Raw genomic sequence first — 24,014 nt, 5'->3', positions numbered from 1 at the left:
TACAAATAATAATATTCATTATACCAAAAACAAAATAATATGATACATGTACAAATAATGATATTTTAGTAATAATATAATAACATTATAGAAACAGTTAAAAATATATTCTTGGATAAAGTATACACTATAAAATAACATAAGCTGTCCGTGAATACGGTACAAGATTAAATAGTTTAATTATAACAGAAATTACCCGTAAATACGGTCTCTAACATATAACAATTCTGTCCGTGAATACGGTATACAATACAACAATTATGTCCGTGAATACGGTGTACAATCTAACATAGCTTAGTTATAACAGAAATGATCCGTGAATACGGTCTATAACATACAACAATTATGTCCGTGAATACGGTATACAATACAACAACTTGCTTTGCCCTCCACCACTTAGAGCCGTTAATTACTTACGAGTATTTGTCGATTACTTCATGTGCTGGTGGTCCACGATATTTTGAGCACTGTATTCGCGTCTCGCGTCGGTGTAACACCGCAGGGTAGAGTGGCCGATAATACGAACAATCGCGTGGCGGTGGAACGATGTAACATAAATAAAGTTACTGGCGCGGCATGGTCGATGTAGTAGTTATCTGTGCTCTAACCTAATTGGCCGAGAGTCACTGATACTACGGGAAACAAAATCGAATACGGCGCGAACGGTTACACTGACTAGCCGAGCAGTACCAGATAGCTAACTAGATAGCCCAGCGTATCTGGCACGCTAACTGCGTCAGGTGTAACATTTAGAAATAATTACAGCACTACTAGATGGCGCACAGCTTACTAGCCGAACAATATAATCTCTAACTTGATTAGCCAAGAGCGTATATTATTAGCTTGGTAAGCTGTGACTGTGTGAAGGTAAAGGTGGTCGGTCACTCGCTGTCTTATATCGCCTTGTTTACTATTCGGCTATGGGTAGCGTTGTGTTTTGGCCGGTGCCGAATTATTAGTTTTTTAAACACGCGTTTCTGATATTATATATTTGATAGACCGCTAGTATGCTTATCTGTTACTATATGTTAGTATTTAATTGTTGTTCTGTGATAGACATACACTACATTGTATTAAAATAATTATTTTGTGTGCTTGATTTAATACCGAGCGTGCGTATGACGCTCTCTAGCGTTGCTAACCCTAAAACCATGGATAGTTGTTAGCTGAGTTACCGCTATGCGCCGCGTCGTAATGGTAATGAAATCGTGTTCGTTACAAGTCTAAGATTAAATCATTTTCATAAATTTATTATTTATTAAATTAATTAAAATATTGTTGTTATTATTTATTATTAGGTTCAATAAGGACTTAGTGAACATTTATTTTAAATTTTTATTCATTGAATATTTTTTCATAGAATATTTTCTATGTTTTTTCCTTTAATATTAAATTATTTTATTTTATTGTTGTCGTTGTTTATTATTATTATTATTATTATTGATTTATAATAAACATCGGCGACATCGGCCATTATTAATTACAATGTTTTTCGTCTAATATTATAAAAAACTACAATTTTTGTAATAACATTCATGTGGTCCAGATTTTCATTTGAATTTTAATAACTTAATATTAAATGAATCATTTATATAATTATATTAAACTAAACAATAAACGATTTTTTTGTTTTTATATAATTTAAAATTATTTGAAGAATATAAAGTTGCTAATTTTGGTAATTGGTAACTATTTAGTAATTATCTGGTATAATTTATACATTATTTTATATTGATACAAAATATAATATTAAATATACTAATGAATAATTAGCAAAAAAAAAAAAACTTAATTTAAAAACAAATATTAACTAAATACATTTTCTGTATTCAACCAGTTTACAAACAAATTGTTTGTTGTATTAGTATTATCTGCCAGAGGCATTTCTTAGAAATTAATACTAATTTATCGAAAAGTAATAAATATCGATTAAAAAAAGTTTCATAGCAATAACTTATTAAGTGAAATTTTATAAAATGTTAATTAATCAAATATTATATTGTAGTTAATTTACAATCTACTATTTTGGATTTATTTGTGAGGAAAAAAATGTTTTTTCCTATACCAAATGTTTGAGTGATGTGTATTAAAAAAAATTGCATTTAGATAATTATACATAATGTAATAATTGTTATATCAGAATTTAGCCTAAATCACTAAAATTTACGGTAGAATTGAATAATTTGTAAAGGCGGCCATACTTATAATAAAATATTATTTTTTAAATTATCTATAATTCTACTAATTAATACCTGAATGGTTTATTTAAACCATATTAAGTAAGAACTTTACATTAAATTATATAAAGTTAATTTATACGAAAAACGATTCAGTGAAAAGATGGTCTATCAATCTATAATACGAGTATTAATACTCATATTTTATGATATTATTGTGATTTAAATAATAACTATTAAAATCCAAAAATAAACATAAAAGTAATATTTTTTGTTCTATCATATAATATCTTCAGCAGATTGGTTGTGAGTAATTTATATAAAAACTATAATAGTAATCATTATTATAGTTAAGAAAAGTAATCAGAGAAGTATTAGCCTTTATTTTAATTTAATTATTAAAAAAGGAATAAAAATTTGATAAAAATTCATTGTATTGTAAAATTATTATACAATATTATAAAATATTATATAATTATTAATTGTAATAAAACCATAAATTATTAATTATGAGCTATGCTAAATATATAATATATATTATATAACATGTAGGTTTTAAGTATGGCTGTTGTAAAAACTAATAGAATATCAACCAAAATTCAATATTTTATTGGTTTTTTGAATAATAACATTTTGTTGTGAAATTAAAATCATTTTTAATAACTTGTTACAACAATTGGCATTAATTTATTTTTATGTTTTAATAAATATTTAATTATACGCACAACTCAAAGTATATTACGAATAAAATTTGAAAGACATTAAATTCCAATATGTTTCTAGATACGAGCAACTATTTTATTTTTCCAAAATAATAACGTAATAACTGTAGTCTGTAGTATATACAAGTTGAAACTAAAAAAAAAAATGCTAATAATCATAAGTATATGATATTATATTTGCTTAAATTGGTAACATACTAACATTTCAATTATAAACATTTTTATTTTTAGTTAAAATATGTTTTTATCACTTAATATAGATATGCCTATAATATATTGATCATTCATTTAAATTATTTTCAATTCATATAATGGGAACTTTATGAGACTTGTAGATATTAGTAAAATGCTAAAATTTAAAACAACTATTTTATTTTTATAGTAACATTATATATTATCGTTGAGAATTACAGTACAATAAAATATACTCAGCGATATCGTTTAAACATCTTACTATAAAATCGTACTACTTCTTTTTTATTCATTAATCGGGTTTAATACTTTCCCCTTCAATGGCGTAACATGATTTTTACAATCGTATGAAATAGCACATCGATTGGATTCAAATGAATAAACAAAACATCACTCTACTAATTTTATCACCAATATTATAGCAATCTGATATTTTTTTAATAAACAAACACGGTAATTTAGTAGGATAAGTTGTAGATAATTTTAGAACACATACAGTGGGCAAAAAATATGTTACTCTCACGTGTTTGTTCTAAAGTAGGAAATTTGCAAATGGTGAACCAACTTATTATTTAATCAACGTACCATAAAAATGTATAGTATTTATAAGAAAGTACAACATTTACTGATATTTTGGGTGCTGTCATTTTCAATAGATGTTCAATACTTTATAATATGATGTTTAATTATTATGATTCTAATACCAGTGGTATATCTACTAGGAGATGGGGAGGGGGTGAAAGATTTTTCTTTATTTATTTTACAATTCTCAATAAAAATTCATCGGTCTTGTTTATTACAGGTCTTAGTTCAAACACTGTATAATGGGATTCAGTTTGAAATATGAGTATCAGTTGTAGAAATCTTTAAATTAATTTAAATGTATTGAATTTATCGATATTAAAAAATTAAATTAATTATTTATTGAATGTTATATATTATATATATATATAAACTTATTTTTAGATTGCAAACACCATTTTGATTTTATTACATTTTAAAACTGAATATTTCGTTCATTGAACAAAATAAATACATTTAAAGTTTTAAAGAACGGGGTAGTGCTACACATACAACTGCTATTGTTTGGTGGGGGGGGGGGGTTGTTATTATTATGACATCGCTTATCTAAACGTATGATTATTTTAAACATTAAATTAATGGTTCAGTGTTTTTATATTAAACCATTCTTTATCTGAAAATGCAATAAACATTAAATATAAATATATTAGTATATAATAATATATTATATACTATATATTTTTTATAATATATAAGTTATAACTTGAAAATCAAAATTAAGATTATTACAGGGTAAAAGTTTAACGTAAATTGTATGGATTGTAGAGAACAATTATTCTAAAACTTAAATATTTAATACAGCTATATATAACAATATTCTTTTGTAAAACCATCAACAAGAACTCATTTGAAACGTCGGTATTGTATTTTTATTTTTATATCTCGACACATCAATTCACGTGAACCTTTATGACTGGGTTCAAAAAAGTTGAACAGTCTTATTTTGTTGAACGCTGTGTTTTTTTCTTTTTAATTATCCTTGAACATAAAGGTGAATCTTGATAAATGAATAGCCACGTGAATTTTTCATATGACCTATTTTTTTTTTTTTTTTTTAATTTAAAATTCAAATTCGTATAACGCTTTAATACTACGTTTATGTATACTAAGTACTTCCAATTTAATTTTTTCCTTCTATTGCAGAGAACTATTTTCAAAAATGCACTCAAGTGATGTTTATATCTCAGTGTTTTCGAATATTTTACTTAATTTGTTTATTATTACTACGAAGATCCTACTTGAAGATAATTAATTTGCTAATTTAATTAAAGCTATTAAACTAAATTAAGTTTATCAGTATCCAATTTTTCTTTACAGTATTTTTAAAATAAAAACAAATATCTTCTTAAGAACACGATAAGAACTATTTAGTAGTTTTAAATTATTTATCAAAATAATACGTTTTATCCATGCACTAGTCATGTTTTTTGATTAATATGCACAATATAATTAATTACCGATTATACATTTTTACGATGTACATATTTTGTCTTTTTTTTTTTAAAAAACATATATATTTATATAACAATACTATATTTGGGGTGGAGTGGCCAAGCGGATTAAGGCGTCGGTTCGAATCTCGGTCACGGGTGGCATCGCTCTTTGGGCATTTCACGGTGTCTGGAGAAAAAGGCCGCCGCCCCCCCAACCGGGCATGGTAGAAACCTACTGGTGCCCATTCAAAATTCTGCCAAAAACCCACGTGTTAAAACCTACAGTACCTTCCTCTACAGTTCCCCAGGCTAATGACCTCAGTTGTCCTAACCATAAAAAAAAAAAAAATTATATTTATGTATTTATTTTATCTCAATGAATTACGATTTAAATTAAAATAATTATTCTAAAACTGTTTAATATCATTATTTTTTTTTTTTAATTATCAAAAATTTATTAATTGCTATTATTACCCAAATAAATGCACAACGTCCAATACATTTATATTATTTTGTTTTTTGAAATAAGTGATATGTTGGAATTTTTTTTTAACTGTACATATACCCTCGGCAACATAGGCCATTGGGCTTAAAGCAAAAATAATTAATTACATATTTGTGTAATTACTTAATCCAAGTGTTAGTTAAATTTTTCTTTGGAGGTTGGCTTATCCTGGGATTATGATATACTCTTAGTATGTTTTTATATATCTATACATATAAATTGTTTCGATATGTGCATGCTTTGGCTTCGAGTACTATTTTATTTAAATTATCCTGAAGAAAAAGTAAAGTGGTGGAAAATCTATTGATCTTTTAGGCAGTTCAAATAACAGGGCACCAAAACAGTAGGTAGCCCGGAAATCCATGAACTAGGTGTTCCCCGAGTAAAAGTTTTGTACGCGCTGGCGCACCATATTGTTGGAACACTACTTTTTTCTTTGCCTAAATTACAATATATGGTTATCGTTGTTTTTAAATTGTTAAACATTGTCAACCATTGTCAATGGCCGAAAGTATATTTTATTGACAACGAATTTAACTTTCGTCCAAAAAAACGTGGTAAGTAATATTACTGCGTATATCACAAAATATATCCATTTACTCTGCTGGGTCATATTAATATTATCATTAAATTCCAGTCATAATTAATCGACGTTTTAAAATTTTGCATCACAGCAATTATGTGGAGATTTAACTGCATTATTATCCAAAAGGCATATAATCTGGTATTAAATAATACTAACGCTTAGGAATTTTATAAAAATATGTTAACAAATACCAGATTACTGATAAAAGGTATAATAAATATAAATGTTATACAAATATGTAGTGTAACACTGGATGATGCCTATCAAGCTATATGTGATCAAATATTGAATATTAAATTATGGCTTTGTGAACATAATAATATACTGGTCTAAGTCCATTTTAAAGTTTAGCTTTGAGCTTTTTTAAAAAGTGATTTTCTTCTAAAAACCAATGTATATTGAATATAAAAAAGTAAAGTTAAATTACCTAATAACACGAATTCAACACAAGTGGGGTATTCATATAGATCCCTGTTAAATATAATAATTGTTGGGCAATATATAATAATTTAGAAAACGTCTCATCGTGGTAATTTTTAATTTAGCTTTTAAAGAAGTATTTTCGTAATAAATTAATTTTTTCTAAACAAATTAAGTGTTTTAAATTATATAATTAGGTAACGATTATTGTAAATAGCTAACATCAACATTTATTTAAAACGTTACGTGTTTGACCGGTTTTCATTTGCTATCTCGGCTACAATTTTAGGGATTCCAAACATAATCTATCTCTATCGATTGCCTATGACGACCAATGGCATAGTTAAACATTCTGTCATTAAAATTGATTATAGTTATCAGACCTGAATGATGTATAATATTATGATAAGCAACCACGCATTCGATCTTCTTTGAAGTCCCACTAACTACAGTTCTATTGTTAATTAAGACCTTTTACATTATTAATAACGCTACATTGTAATAATATTACAAATATTATGTTAACAATATAATTATGATTGATTATCTCGTATATCATTATTATCTAAACCCAGTTCTATAACACACACTGCAAATTAATAACTACCTGTACAAAATAAAACTATAGGTACAGGAAAACATTCAATATAGATTATACTAGCTAGTAAACAGCTTGAAACGTATTTTTATTTTAATATATAGTATAATTCATATCCGTTACAAGTAGTCATATATTTTCATTATAATATAGAGTACACAAAAACTTAAAGTTATCAGATACAATACCAGAATATCAATTGAAGAATAGATAATATGATACAGTATAAATTAACTAATCAATTACATCTCCAACAAAAAAAAAAAAAATATATATGTTCAGTTTATAATGACAGCGATATTACTATTGCTTTTAGTTAAAATTATAATTATGTATAATTTTAAATCAAATTATTATCATTATTATAATTTAAACATTGGCCGTATAAAATTTAATATAATATACATAGTATAGCAGATTAACTACAAATCACACAGACTGCAATATGTTTTTTTTTTCAAACAACATAATAATATATAATATCATAATGCATTTTCATTGAAAAAATTAAGTTATGAATAATTTATGGACACAATATTGTGTTGCAAATTAAAATTCATTATTTTAAGCTTAATATGCACTAATTCTGTTTTAGTTTTCCGAGTGGTAAATATATGAAAATCGTAATCGGAGTGGAGACAACTTCTTGTGTCATTATAAACAAAAATAACCACTCAATAAACTGATAAATAAAATTTGAATATATGATTAACGTAACGGGCGTAACCGTTTTCCGCCAAATTGAAAAAAAAAATAAAAATATTAGTTACACATTTAAATGGCACATGGTGACTATAATTACAGTAATTCCTGATTAAAATAATATTATGAATACATATTATACATGATCACATTAGTCATAACTTATAACTTATTAATTTGCTATTAGTTAAATATCATCAATCCGAAACTATTTCAAACATATATTTCATATCAGGTAAATTAAATTCATGATAGCTAGTACCTGTGGAGGTATATTAATATTGAGAATAAAATAATGTAGAGTAACTATAATCTGAGTGTCCTAAACAATAGCAATAATTTGTCACATACAATGGGCGTTTAATCTTTTTTAATATTTTTAGCGACTATGAAAATGTGTCTGGTTTGATAGACAGATATGGATACTCTCAAGAGGCACAATGCTGGAAATAATGAATATTTAAGTGATATGAAACGTTTACGCTAACCGTTTAAATGTGCTAAGGGAGAGATATTCATTTTATAGCACTGAAACATGCTGCGTAATACAACGGCAAACGATAAACGTCGACAAGAGTAAAATATACATTATTGTTTAAAATAATTTTAAAATTCTGGAATATCCTCTATGGTAACAGTTGTACTCCGAGCAATGAAATATCAAGCACGCCGTAAAATTATCGGTAAACATGACCGAACATTCGAAATTATAATAATACAATAAGATATTAAAGTTGTTTTATTGAGAAAAGATGTCCGTCTACAAACGTGCTGTGCAGGTAATAACATGATTTTCTTAATACCGGAGAAAAACCGACTCGATAATAATATTAGACACGTGTAACAAAAGCCATATTACATAAATTATTAAGCTGATAGGTATATAAATAATACATTGGAGGCCAACGCGAATCAATAAATATTTCACTGTATCGCACGATATACGAGATGAGACACTGCTTTTTACCGGTTAAAACTCTTTGGGGAAAATAGAAAACACGACGGCATTACTGTCACGTTTAACTGTAAACCTCAAAAAATATAATTATAAGATTTAAGTTGAAATATTATAGATATATGCGATTATTATAATATTTTAGACAACACTATGGGTTGATAATATTTCGTATATACTATATGAACGGACTGCGAATTTAAGACTCGTTCTTATATTGTGACAATCATTCCTTGTTGTTTAGTCAAATAGTATAAGAAATACGGTCTAACAAACGCATCACAATTCGTTTGGCTGATGTCAATAAGTCATGAAATAAGTACAATATCTGGCGATCGGCACCCGAAAAAATCCTAATTTGTAATTGTGGTTGTCGTCAGCATTTTAAAATACCAATATCATATTACACAGAGATATAAAATAATTACACGACCAGAGTCTATCGTCAAAATATAGTTTTTGTCACATGAATCTATACAAATACGATAAAATTTATAAAATTATTGTTTTAGAAATTAAAACAAATAGGTTCCATGACTACTTGTATGATGATAATACTCTTCAATAATAAAAATAAAAAATAAAAACACTTAACTCCCATGACAATATTTTCAGTACACTGATTTTGATGTTTATAATTCTAAAATGAATTACATAGGTACCTACCAAAGTTTTTTTATTTAATATTCACTGACTACTTAACTGACTGCATTGTTTTTAATAAAACTAAAATTAAAAATAAAAACACTCAAGTACCTACATTTTACTCGACATAGAATATTTTTTTTTCATTGATAATAATATGATACTTTTTTAGAGTATAATTATTCACTACTACACCATATTATTTTAAGTCAAATACTCAAATTACCCTCTACACCCCCTTACAGTAAAGCACGAATCAGTTTCAAACTCTTAACATATAGGTACGTAAAGATTATCATTAAAAATCTGTATTATAATAATATTTATAATTTGTACTGAGTATTTTACTATTATAATTTTCTTTAGGAGAAACACGCGAACACACAATCAAACGCGAGTAATATAGATATAGTTCTAGTACCTATAAGGTATTGTTGTCAGAATACCTAATTCATAACAGTCCATTATTACATAATACACACGCTATGATATGCGCACATTGCACTCACAGACCCGGGAACGGCTGCCCATAACCGAAAAGCAAATGTTTGTATTTTATTTGTTGAAGCTATTTCAGACAAATAGATTTATTATTTTTTTTTATTATTAAATATTATGCGAAACTATATTATTGTATCATAATAATATGTCGAGGTAAAACGATTATAATATTATCATGTCACCAATAGAGTGAGAGTGGTGTCTGTATATTAATACATTGCACATATTTCAATTGCAACGTTATAATATTATAATATTATAATATATAATTATATTATTTAGAATTATCGAAATCCAGAACGATTTCATGAGGAATGACCCGTTCCCCTTATACAGGAACAGAGATGTGTTTACGGGTTTTCCGTAGAATCCTCAAGCTGTTAATGTTCGAATGTTAGGGAGTGGAATCGAAACCTATCTTTTGACTTATTCGTGATGACGGGCGAGATTCAGGAATCAACAGCGTGATATAAAAAATGGAAGTCTTGAGTATCTTAGGGAAACCCATTATTTATTAAAAATGATAATTATAATATTCCCACCGCCGTTCACAGGTAAAGTAATCAGGGTAAGTCCAATTCAATATTAATCTCAAATTTGCGAACAAATGGTTCGATCCCAATGTAGCGATCTGCTGACTTGAAAAGTTGAATTAAGAAAAAATATCAACAATTAACAATCTTTCAAGTTAAAAACGGAACATCCGGAAACACACCGTTTGTATTATAGGTACAGTAACTATATATATACATTATACAGTGTATACAAATATAGTAGTACCGTAGTAGACGCAATTGTTGAGCAGTCGCGCCCTGAGGATAAACGGATACAAAACAGGATGTAGGTACGTATATAATAAATATACATATATACACGGGGTGACAGAGACATTTATAAGAAAACGTCATTTCCTTCGCGGTATCCGACCGAACGAGGTAAGACATCATAAATTTTGGCTGACAGATACTGACGCGAACGCATTAAAGGTTCCGGGTCAAAAGATGGCGGAGATTAATTCGGTTTTTTCACATACTCACACACACACACACACACACACACACACATCCAGTACATACCACACAAGCAGCGTGTGAGAATATATATTATTTTGATGTCGTTATAGAAGGTACTTGCGTGGTGTACAAAACGGAAAAATCACGATATACGAAAAAAACACACGACATCGTGTAACAAATTGTTTTTAAATGTTCACCAAATATAATAAAATCACCCAAACTAAATTACTAAAAAAACGAACAGGTGGACGTTTACATAAAAAAATATATATATACAGGGTGTACCACGAGGATTTTTCCATTGCGATATCTCATGAAATAATAGATATCAAAATCTGGTTTTGTAATAAGACTCACATTGCAGGAATAAGAACTACGATTATTTCATTTTTAAATTTATATTAATGTTTTGGTAAAAAATTTGAAAAAAATATTTTTTTATTTAATTATTTCTAAAACAATTGAAGTTAGCCATTTTATAGAGTTTATTTTTCTGAAAATATTAACGTTTCAAAATTTTATTTTTATTAATTTCTGGATTTTTAATATTTTTTCGTGTTTTGAAGAAATAAAATATAATTATAACTAGGCATACCAAAAGCGTTCAGCCGGCTGTACGAGCACGCGTGCGACGCGGCGGATTATATGTTTTATAACACCCCAATGTTAAATGATTCGCAATTTTTCTCCATACTAAAAAAAATAATAAAAAACCAGGAAATTAATGAAAATAATTTAATCATTATTTTCAGAAAAATAAACTCTACAAATGGCTATAGTCAATTTTTTTGGAAATAATAATTAAAGAAAAAAAATATTTTTTAACTTTTATACCAAAACATTAAAATATGAAATAATTGTAGTTCTTATCCCAGTAAGTCATATTACAAAACCAGAATTTTGATATCTCCATTATTTCGAGAGATATCGTAATGGATAAATCCTCACACGACACCCTGTATATACCTACATAGGTTTATAAAAAGGAAATCCATTGAAACATTTGCACGCTTTGGACTGCGTTAAAATGTAATGGTATTATAATATTATATTGCAGTACTTGTGGTTGGTGGATACCTATTAATAATCCAAGAGGGAGAAAAATATCATAAACATAATAAATGGAACCTACGAACAATAATAAGTAATAACAGTATAGCGCGATTTTTTAATGACTTGTGTTGTATTATAACATTTTAACGTTTGTGGCTTTATTATAATATGTGTACATAAGTTACGTACCTAATGCGAGTAGACGTTAATTTTTTTCGCGTTCGAATAAGCTATTATAAAAAAAAAGATATATATATATACAGGGTGTCCCGTGAGGATAAACCCATTGCGATATCTCCCGAAATAATGGTGATCGAAATTCTGGTTTTGTAATGCGACTCACAGGGATAAGAACTACAATTATTTCATATTTTATTGTTTTGGTAAAAAAGTTAAAAAATATTTTTTTTTATTTAATTATTTCGAAAAAAATTAAAAATAGCCATTTTGTTGAGTTTATTTTTCTGGAAATATTGACGTTTAAAAATTTTATTTTCATTAATTTACTGATTTTTAATATTTTTTTAGTTTCGAGAAAAATTGCGAATTATGTTGCAATGTTATCAAACATGTGACCTGCCGCGCCGCGCGCATTACTATGCGGCCGGCCAAATACTTTCTGTGTATGACCGGGAAATTAATGAAAATAAAATTTTGAAACATCAATATTTCTAGAAAAATAAACTCAACAAAATGGCTATCTTTATTTTTTTTTTGAAATAATTAAATAAAAAAATATATTTTTTAACTTTTTTACCAAAAAATTAAAATAAATTAAAATATGAAACAATTGTAGTTCTCATCCCTGTGAGTCGTATTACAAAACCAGAATTTCGATATCACCATTATTTCTAGAGATATCGCAATGGATAAATCCTCACGGGACACCCTGTATATATTATATATTAAATGATCCAATAAAATCCGTAAGGTTTTTGAACTTTATTAATTTAAAATGTAAATGTAATCCTGAAAGAAGTAATTCAAATGTCATAATTTAATTGAATTAGCTTCAGTAGAATATGACATTTAATTAATAGATAACATTTGCATGGAGTAATGAAAAGATCCATTAATTTAAAATACCAACGTCCAACACGTTATAACGTTATATATAATGGGTTAATTAATTCAAAATTGTCTACGTGTATAGATTACAAGGAGATAAAATATTATTATTGTTTGAATAGAAATTTTCAATCTGCGGTAAATTGCATAGTTAATATAATAAGTATAGCCAATAAGATATTTAGATATAATTTAACAATATATATATATATTCCATATCACAAAATACTTGTGTAAATTATATGATTTCAAAATTAATGTTTTTTCATTTTTTTTTTAACAAAATGTTTATTTATAATTCGTATTACAATGTTATATAACAGGTAAAGTGGATGAGTTTAAATAACGGAATATGTGTGTGTGTATCTTTGATCTTCAACGTTGAAGTAGTTTCTGAGCCTAAATGCAAAATTTGCAATTGTTTTGTAAATAAAAAATTCAATTTTAATAACCAATCCTTAAAAATTAATAACAATTTATTATAAGTTATACATACATATTTTTTTATTCTATAGCCACCTATCTTCTTCATTGTGGTTCATTTTATAGTTAAAAATTAATTATTGTTGAATTTTAATATAACAAATTTATTGCAGTGATTATTACTTAGTTAAATTCTAAAATACAGAAATACAGCAGACAGTGTTCCATCTTTTTTCATTTCGTATTTTTAATTTTACAGAAAAACTGAAAATTTTAATTTAGATTATAATTTATAACCAAACTTCTGCATTTAATAATTAACATTATTATAATGATATCATTAGTTTTGAGATATTAAAGTGGAATTTACATTAAAAGAATTCCAAATTATTGAATAAAAACGGGAAAAATATACTTTTTTTGTCATTTAAATTATTTTGATTTTTACCATAACATTAGTTTTAATCACAAGTCTATTTTTGTATTTCGTTTTATAAACTTACCTTATGAAGTATAAACTTGATAGATCCGTTTAAGTACAATGTTTTAAAAACCTGAAAAATAGTAAAGTATTAAGTAAAAATTTTATAAATACATTTTGTGATGGTTTAATAATATTTTAGTATGTTTAATGTATTTTATTTACAAAATGTTAAATATATATAATATATGAATTTTTTTTCAATATGAAATGAGCATTAAAATCATTCAAAAAACGGAGTGCATTGAGACCTCATCAGTCGAATTGCTGTGCCTTTTGTTTTGACGCGCTTCGCAGTAATGAATCGTTTGAAAAAAAATGTCATCATTTTTTTTTCGTATAATATAATAAATACATTTTCCGCCACTTTTATCATACACTATTGATAGTCTTTGAATGAAAAATTATTTAGTGCTGGAAACAATGATATTTTATATAATAATATATTCATCATTGTAGTGCTGTACGGACTGTACGAGATGTGCAACGGGTTAAGCACATTCGAATTGGTGGGTTAATGCTTAGCCGCAGTGTTGAATATATTATAAAGTAAAGTCCCTAATCCTTATATTATTTGTGTGTTACAGAGTAGATAACTGACGCATTTTTGTGCGTGCATCGAGCAGGAAGACGAAGTCGAATGCGATGTATAATTAATGAATTCGTCTATAATATAATAAGCAGTCGTAATATGCATACACCTCATAATCATTATTAAATATTCAAATTTTCATGGTTTAATACATACAGGAAAGCAAGTAAAGTCGACAATATTTAATAAAATAAATGTTGTGCTTTTTTTTTTCAAGTAATATAATAGCTACACGAAAACGATTTATAGTGTCCAGCTCACCCTATTTTATTCGCGAATCCGCGACTGCACATACCTAGCATAATATACCATTTATATACATAGTTTATGTCCAAAACATAAACTTTATGTATATAAAAATTATTATAGTTAAATTTGCGTATTAAGTTGTTTAAGCGGTTTCTACCCAATATAAAGCAAATGTCTTGCGTCGTATTTCACAATCATTTAGAAATGTTTAAATTTGTTTTAGACTGCAGGAACACGAATTTTTAAACTTTTCAATTGATTATTCTGAGTGTTTTCATTTTTAAGACCCACATATCATTATTATGCAATAATATGTTTTTATTACAGTAAAAATCGACCAACACATTTATTAAAATAAGAATATTTTTATTATGACATATGTAATGGCCACTTTTGTGGTGGTCGATCACGAGCGTGAGGGAAAGAACAAGCGTTTTAAGTTTTGAATTTTATTCGAATTCCACAAATGTGTATAGATAGGTACATCACATTGTAAACAGTCGATAGAATATTATATCCTCTGCAGCATTATACTGAAATATGATTATAATGTTCACATAAAAATAATTATGTCTGTGATTTGTATATCTACTATTACTATTATACTACAGTCTGCAGCACTCAAGCACTGCATCATGAATGGTTAATGTTACGAAGAAGGTTTTAAATTACTTTGGTTTTACATATTATTATTATATACAATTAATATTATGTTCTTTTCTTTTTAATGTTGTGATGACATCGTATCGTGTTTTTGAAATTTTGAATTATCCATTAATGTGAGATACGCGCAGTTATTGTTTCACTTTGTTTTCTTGACAACATATAGTCATTTAAAACTATTTTTCAATCACTTGAAAGTCGTAAAACACCGTAATACCTTTGCATATTATTTTGTTCATTAAATTTAAAATTATAGTAAATTCGATATCCTTTTTGTTGATTATTAAATAATATAATTTAGTATATTATTGTACCATGGCTAAATAATTATAAGTATGACAGCAATAATACTAAAATTCGTTCTATTTGTGCATTCATGGAATACTGAATAAATCTTTATTAATTCCATGATAATACGGCGTCAGTCAACAAGGATTTTAATCTGCCAAATCAAGAAAATTAAATGGGAGTATTGAAAATACTATAATAAGAACTGAACTGACCGTAATAATAAGTAGTGATAATAGTTTCTGCCGGCTGACGTCATAACATGCGTATCACAGAATTACTGTCATACCTAAGTATTTAGCCATGATATTGTACAATATAAACTCAATGATAATATTTTATAATATTATATTATAATAGTCAACAAAAATGTTTTTTCTCGATAAATTTAATGTTATATTGTATAAAGTAAAAAGTGTACGTTCTTGCACCAGTCACCCAATCCGATTTACACGAAATATTAATAATAATTATATTTTGGTGGCACGAGATGAATACAATTTAGTATTTACAGTATTTTTTTTCGATTCACAAAATAAATACTATCTAAAATATAATTGCCAATTAATATCCACGTAATAATTTCATGTTCACATTTGATCAAAGATTAATTGGTTTAAAATGGCATATTTATACTTATATGTAACCCAAACAACCACTGAAAAATACCAACGTTTCAATCAATAAACCGCTGTCCAAAACACTTGTCCCACAGTGGTTTCGTTTGACGTGGATATAAATATAAAATTACCTACATATAAACTCAAATATTCAAACCAATATTTTATTACTTTATTTATCAAAATTTAACATTAATAACATACATAAAATGTAACACGATAAAAAGCCAGGTCGTAATAATTACAAATGTAGGCAGGTATAACTTGTGCAGTAAATGTATTAAAATTATATTTTTGTTTACACAGAACACTTTATTTGGTTTTAATTTCAATTGTTTTAATTAATAAATTGAACACCAACAATTTCACGAGTATGTTATTGTATGATTTTCCATTTGTAATGATATTGTTAGAAATATAATAATTATGTAACCAGCTGCGAGGCTGTTATAGAGAGATATCTAAATGATCAGTTTACGGTATATTTCAAAATTTCCATTTATATTTGGTCATGATGATTATTATTAGATTATGCTGATTATATGAACAAAAATAATATCATTCTCGTACTAAATAAAATAACGCGAGCAAATAATTTCTCGTTATTACGAAACGTCGCATACAGTATACGGAGATCATTGACACTTGGACATTTAAGATTATTACACATTTTATTTTGGAACTAGTTATTTTGGAATTTAGAATACTTTGCTGTACGCCTGTTACAACTCATTTAAAGAATTCCTTTGCAACACATCGTACATTTATACTACATGTTACTCTGCAGTTTTTACACCGAATAAATTATATAGATTATAGACAGCTTTTTTATATTTTATTTTTGAAATTCGAATAAAAACTTATTATATTATACAATAATCTTATTTTGATTTTGATCAGTATAAAATATGCACATCGTAAACAAAACAAAAAATATTATACATTTTTAACATTGGAATTAAAATAAATTATGCCGAGATACGATCATTTCATACTTAGTGTGATCATTTAAAGTTAACTCTAAATAAAACCTGTCTGTTTTTGAATGCTTTAATTTAACTACAGAAATGAAATTAGTACCTTAAAGTAATAAACTGTTTTAAAAGAAAATTCATCTTCTTGAATTTAAATGTTTTGAATAAAGTTTACATAAATTAAACATTTTAAAAATTAAAATATTTTTTGCTAAATATATCTTATATTTTATAGTAAAAGGTTTACCCCCTACAATTATATTTTAGAATTCTTTGGATATAATGAAATTTTTATCTAATCAAACGTTTTAAATTTGAGTTAAAGTATTGAAATGCATTAAAGTTCTTACAAAGTGTTATATAATTATCTGCTGTTTTTTTTTTAAAATTATTTTAAAATTTAAATACTAAATTCCATGTTTAGATGAAATGAACTTTTAGTTAAATTTGACCCGTCAAAAAAAAAGAAGAATATAAACAAATTAAATGCCTCAATTCATTTTTAATTTTTATAATTTTTTTTAGTTGTCTACCACGCGTATTCTGTGAGACACTCACCCGGAAAATTGAAAAATGGCTCACGAAACATCGAATGCAGTAATAAGAAATTGCGTGGCATAAGCAATTGCTTTAATACATTAATAATATTATCGTGCATAAAAACAAACTTTTTCCATTGACTCGACGTATGAACGTCTTATTGTCGAATCTTAACGTCGAATTGTTTATTTAACTAAAAAAAAACAAATCATTCGTAATAATTAATGCACTCGTTACATAATTTTTTTCCTAGTAGTTCGTTTTGTTCATTTTAATACGGATTGATAATCATAGTTCTTCGTGAGAGCATTTCATAAGTTACATAATCATTAAATACATATTATATTGTTTTGCATTTTAAGGGCATAAATTCAATTAGTATATACAGGGAACCTTTATAGTTTTTTTTCTTTTTTAGGTCATAAAAATCCTATTATTTTCTTGGTGATAATATTATACTATATCACACTAGGTTATAATAATTTAATCGTGAAATAGCAAGTCGCATTGTACCAGAGTGGGTGTAACACGACGAGGGAGTGAGGTGGCTATTCGTTTCGGGTTCGAATACTTTGTATATTCTACTGTTGTAATATTATATAATACGAACATCGTTTCGACGAGATATGTCTGGTGCCAACAGCAGTCGGGCGGACGTGACGAGTGCGCATGAATGTACAGTATTATATTATTATAGAGAGGTATAATATACGGGAAACGAAACGGAATACATTTTTCGGGACTTTGGTTATCCGTTTCGTATTATTCACTCGGATGTTGACAGAATTCCAAATGGGGTTCTGAAATAAAGTATTAGGAAAAAAATCCACGAAACGGTAGCTGCGACTCCATGGTTCGTCTAGAAAATGCATACGTACTTGCATATTTATCATATAAAAGCACAACGGAAAATCGAATATCAAAAATGATACTGTCTCGTTTGTACCGATGCTCATCTGTATAGCAGTTAGCGTGATACTATATGTATAGTGGTCCAAATTCAATATTGTTTTCTCTCAAAAATGCTGTCATTAATCACTTGACAAGTTATGAAACGGTAAGGACAGTAATCATAATAATAATTATTATAACTAAAAATATAGTTATATAACTTATGAACAAAACGCGAAATGAACCAATTTGCACTGTATTGTAGTTTAACAAATATAGCTGACTAATAATGTATGAAGTTTTTTGGTATGACGCAACCACGAGACATGATATTTAGTCCAGATGTATAAAAATGATTTTATATTTTTAAGATAAACCAACTCCAAGTTAAAATTATGAATAATTCACGATATTATACATTGTATATACAAACATTTTCATCATATTTATTTTAAAATTAAACATATACACCTCAAGTGTTTTATATTTTTATTAATTACTTCCTAAATATAAAAACCAGAATTTTGAGATCGAAATTTACTACTTTCCTTTCTGTTAAGATATTTTTATGTCTGTAACATTATTTTACTCTTATCATCGGATAAAGGTGTCGTATGATTCGCAGTGTGTGTGAGACATATTATTTTTATTTTATTTTTTTATTTATTTGAACTAACCTGTTGGCATAATAAGTATATGTGTTTAGAGTACATTTTAAATTACAGTAATGAATTAGCATATATAGAGAAATCATCCATTAATGACACTCATAGGTAGCTTACTTTTTTTTTCTCTCTTTTTTTCGATTTATTAGTAGGTTTAATTTGTGAGGGATAGCAGATTCTGGCACCATTTGCGTTTTAGGCGTCTGAGGGGGTTTCCGGGAACGGAGGGTGTAGCAAGATTTTTTATTAGTGGGTTTTGGTTTGATAATAGTCGATTTTGGAAACGTTGGTAATGAATTTTCGTTTCTTCGTGAACCGTTTTTAGTTTTAAGTCAGAATGTATAGAATCGTTCGATACATATTAGGGAGCATTTAAAAGTTTACGAAGTGATATATTTTGGAATATTTGTATTTGGTCGATGTTTGATTTTTTTGCATTTCCCTAGAGTTGTATGCCATATGTCCAGACATGTTGAATTAAAGATTTATAAATTAATAATTTAGTGTTAACGTGGGTGTGTTTGTTATTTACAATATAAATTTTTAGTGAGCGTAGTCGATGGATTAGGTTAAGTCATTTAGATTTAATATATTGGGCCCAGGTAAGTCTGCGATCAAGAGTTAATCAGAGCTATTTTACGGTTTGTGAACTAGGAATTTGAGTGTCGTACAAGAATACAGGAGGACAAGGTGCAAGTTTGAGGGTTAGTATGAATAGATTTAGGTTGATTTATTTTTAGCCTCCATTTGGTGTACCAGCTTTCCATGAGGGTAAGGTGATTTTGTAGATGTTGAGCAGCAATTATAGGATCAGTATTCGTAGATATTATAGCCTTATCATCTGCATACATAATCCGCAACCAATGTGAATGGCGTGGGGGGTTGATCAGAAGCGTATATAATATTATAAAGGATAGGAGATAGTATTCCTCCTTGTGGAACTCCTGCATAAATTTTGGCTATACTGGAGAGTTCAACACCAAAGCGAGTGCTAAAGTGCCAATCAGAAAGATATGATTTAATTTTAATTATTAGATAATAAGTTAGATGTAAGAAGTTTTTTAGTTTGAACAAGAGCCCATGATGCCATACACGATCAAACGCTTGTGAAATGTCTAAAAAAGCACATGTGCAATAAGATTTTTTTTCAAGTGCATATGAAATGGCATCGACAACTCTGTGCACTTGGTGAATTGTTGAGTGGGTACTGCGAAAGCCGAACAGTGAGTCGGGAAGGAAATGAGACATATAAATATCATTATTACTATGAACACTGGTGTTTGTATAATATTATTATTAATAATATTATATTTATCAGAATATTTAGGAATACTCTTGTACTTTAAACAATCTTTAATAATGCATGGTAGATTTGATAAATAAGTTCAACAGCTAGAAGAACCGGTAATATATTTATATATAATATGTACCTATTGTAAAAAAAACGAATGTACAGGTAAAAATGTATTATATTGATCAGTGACTCGAAAACAGATATTTTTGTTAATTTAAATTTTAACAGTCAATTAACAACGATAATCGTCTAAGAGCAACGGAGGGAAAATTGATTAATTAAACTAAAATAATATTGTTGTCATTATAATAATATATTACACGGTATTATTATTACTAGAATAATGTTTATGATATAGACGACTGAGATTAAAATTCAACATTTTGGGAAAATTTCACCTGTAAGGATAATTAAACAATAGGCACTTATCTCATAGACGTTTAACCGTTAGACTATGAGCGACGGACAAGCCATCTGCCATAAAAACGCGTCTTCTCAAAACCATTGTCTAGCTAGTTGTCTGGTAACAGCCTGATGAGTGATCGCAAGATAATGTAAATGTATTGAAAACTAGATTGTTGTCAGATTAATCAAGAGAGTGTATAAAGTTTTAACTAACTGTTAGAGCACTATAAGTGTACACATACGCATAACGCTGAGTTTAATAACTTGAGTGCATTGTTATATTATATGTTTAGAGTGTATTATAATTATAAATTATAAATTATTATCCAAATTAATTTAGGTAATAATAATAATATTTAATTGAAAATCAAAATCCTATGTGACTGTAATAATATTTTAAAATCATTGAATTCATTCATGTAATGCATTATGAGTTGAGGGTGAAACTTAATGGATTTTCAATGTAATTTTATTTTATTCTTTAATTACTTTTATGAATGGAGGTAGATCGTTTTTCAAAACGTCCAAGTTTTGGATGTTCTTGCTCTTTTGCGAATAGAGGTAGTTATCAAGGAATAATACATCTAAATAATTAATCGTAAACTATTTAAAATATCTTTTGAACATGAGCCATAACGCTTAAACTTAAATACAACTTATAGTAGTTATTAAACGACTTTGTGCCCAACTATTTTAATGTTTTATGAAACTTAAATTAAACATCTACTCTGAATTACTTTGTATAAATTCATGAAAGATTAAAAATATAATATGATTCAAAAACGTTATATCCTCGATGGTCTGCAGTATGTTAAATTATATGCAACTTTACCCTTAATAAATAATGCGTATTATTATTATTAATTTTTATATATAATTAATCGTAAGAGTCGTGAAAAATATTATGATAATACATAATCGAAGGTACAGATAGTTGTTGTGTTGTTATGTAACGCTTTTTCATGACAACCTAACAACTTTCTTAAAATAACTCTAGGTCCTGTGCCACAAACATATTTGAATGCACCGAGGATAACATTATTATGGCAACATAACAGATTTTCAATACCTACACTTTTATCATAATTTATATCACACGATTTAGTTGGCAATTTATAACTGATTGAACTTCATCTCTACATAAATATTTACAGTTACGATTAACTCTTTTTTTTAGTTTATCCGCGCAAGTAAACACGCCATGTGTATTAAACTATGACATAATACATTTTACGGAAGCTTATAGTAAATCAATTATATTTTTCTCAAACAATTTATAAACGCTACTAATATGGCAGTGGAATTTCAATTTGATTAACTATTTCGGTTAGTAAACGCGGCGTCGTACATAAACCAATATTGGGATACGATGGTAGTATAGGCGCTGTCAAATGTAATTCTATATACATATTGCAAAAATGAAAACATTTGGCACTGGCACACAATATTTTTATGGCAAGAAGATGAAAATATATAAAATGATTTCCCAGATTGTATAACAGTTCAATCATTCGAATTTACGCCTCGGTCGTCACGGGCTAAATGACATATAAATACCTACCGTATATAATATTATAATCTATTCGATCACGTATTTTTCAGTAAGCCAAGAATTCCTGCTTAATACCTACCATGTTAGACAATAATATAATATAATGCATAATGTCGTTGGACTATCCACAAATTACGAAAACCTAATACGTATCTTTAAGACGTGTCTCATTCGATTTCACGATTAAAATAAATTTGAATATTTTTAAATTTAGTTTTATTTTATTTTTCTAGATCATGCGAACACGTTTTCAACGACCATCTCCATCCGATCGAAACGTGTTGACGCATTCGAAGCACATCCGAGACGACCGTGACCAAAATAATTGTTAACGAGATATCTTATGGATTAGGCTAATTTAGGATAAGTCACGAAAAATATATAATTGTTTGAATACCATTTTCAAAAAATGACCGCGATATTCGTCGTGAAAATCTAATGAAGTGCTCAAATGTTTTTCAGAAAAACATTCGATACAATTGTTGGCGTTATAAAAACATACACTGTTGTCTAGCCGATAGCACACTATAATTTGGTCATATGAAAAAATTATCAAACTTATCATTACCAAACCTTTCGGATAGTATATAGTATATAGTATAATTATTGTGGGTAATAACTTATAACCGAAAAGCTATTCCCACGAGTTCTAGCTAAATATTTAAGTACGGAATTAATGTGTGGCATTCATAATGGATACCAAAAATTAATTTGGCGATTCCATGGCTAGGAATGTTTCTTGAAAAAGCGCGAACATATTATATTTAAAGATAAATCTTCGTGCCGATAAAGCAATATTAATTTATGTAAATTAATAGGATTTATTAGGTGGTAGGCTAAGGATTATATTATTTAAAATTACAAAACTTTGTGCTGTATTAGTTTAAAGTACAGAAAAGGCTGATTAATATTGAAGATGACGCAATTATAATTAATTTATTCCAATTTGTCCGATACAAAACTACAGGAGATGTTTAAATTGAAAGTGTTCTTTCGTTATACATATTCTTATTATTCATTAAGCTTCGCTTGGTTTTAGGTTGCAAGTTGATTTGGTTGATGTTTAGTCACACGAAGAACATAATATTTGTTTAGTATTGTATGATACCAATTATTTCGAATAATAATAATATTTATTTGAATAATGTACTTCATAATAATTAGTTTACACAAATTAGGCATAATAATATAGCCATAACAACATTATGTAATTTACTGTTGC

General features: G+C 27.4%; 1 protein-coding gene across 3 annotated transcripts in view; it reads right to left on the bottom strand.

Annotated features, from left to right (window-relative positions):
- unc-13-4A (BAI1 associated protein 3) overlaps positions 1 to 24,014 on the bottom strand; it is a 173,478-nt gene that overhangs the window by 138,439 nt on the left and 11,025 nt on the right. For all 3 annotated transcript variants that reach the window (XM_089223563.1, XM_089223564.1, XM_089223565.1), the window contains exon 2: positions 14,082 to 14,132. The gene's annotated coding sequence lies outside the window, so the exon portion shown is untranslated. The remainder of the gene's footprint in view (positions 1 to 14,081; positions 14,133 to 24,014) is intronic.

Source organism: Diuraphis noxia, unplaced genomic scaffold (assembly GCF_037042655.1).
Source record: "Diuraphis noxia isolate RWA-SAM2 unplaced genomic scaffold, SU_Dnox_SAM2 contig0003, whole genome shotgun sequence".
NCBI lineage: Eukaryota > Metazoa > Arthropoda > Insecta > Hemiptera > Aphididae > Diuraphis > Diuraphis noxia.
This window is presented reverse-complemented; position numbering and strand designations above follow the sequence as displayed.